This window comes from Chrysochloris asiatica, unplaced genomic scaffold, assembly GCF_000296735.1.
Source record: "Chrysochloris asiatica unplaced genomic scaffold, ChrAsi1.0 scaffold00049, whole genome shotgun sequence".
NCBI classification, from domain to species: Eukaryota; Metazoa; Chordata; class Mammalia; order Afrosoricida; family Chrysochloridae; genus Chrysochloris; species Chrysochloris asiatica.
The window spans coordinates 15,849,800-15,850,686 of NW_006408567.1; positions in this window are offsets into that span (position 1 = coordinate 15,849,800).

Sequence of the window (887 nt, forward strand, 5' to 3'; positions counted from 1 at the left end):
ATGAGAGAACAATGCCTCAATTGCCTGCTTGCTCAGTACTCATTCACTTGGGGCTGCTAGACGTGGCTGCTTCTCTTGCAATCTAGCAAAGAATGCTTGTTAGAGTTGGGATGCCTATGCCAAACTGAAGGCACCTTTATTAAAATGCATTTGTTCCCATATAGGAGCACTGGTGTCTCAGTGGTGGAACTGTCACCTTCTACTCAGGAATCCTGGGTTCTATTCCCTGACGATGCACCTCATGACACCTGCCTGTCAGTGGAGGTTTGTTTGTTGCTACGATGAGGGACAGGTTTTAGCGGAGCTTCTGGACTAAGATGGACTAGGAAGAAAGGTCTTGGTATCTACTTTCAAAAACCAGCCAATGCTTTAGAAAACTGCAACCTACCTAAATGGACACAGTGAAGTAGAATGGACACAGTGAAGTAGAAAACTTGAACAGATTTATAACAAAAGAAGATGGACACAGTGAAGTAGAAAACTTGAACAGATTTATAAAAAAAGAAGAAATTGATCAGGCTGTTAAAAAATTCTCAACCAAAAAAAGTCTAGACCCAGATGGCTTTGCTGGTGAATTTTACCAAACATTCTGAGAACTCACTGTTCACTATGCCATTTTTTTTTCCACTCAAACTATTCCAGAACATTGAAAAGGATGGAAAATCCCCAAATATATTTTATGAAGCGAGCATAACTCTCATACTCAAACCAGGCAAGGACATCACTGAAAGAGAAAATTATAGACCAATATCTCTTGAACATAGATGCAAAATTCTCAGCAAAATCCTAGCTAATAGAATTCAACAGCATAAAAAAAAAAAAAAAAAAAAAAAACCAAGTGAGATTCATACAAGGAGGGGAGGACGGAGGGCCAAAGAAAGAGCAAG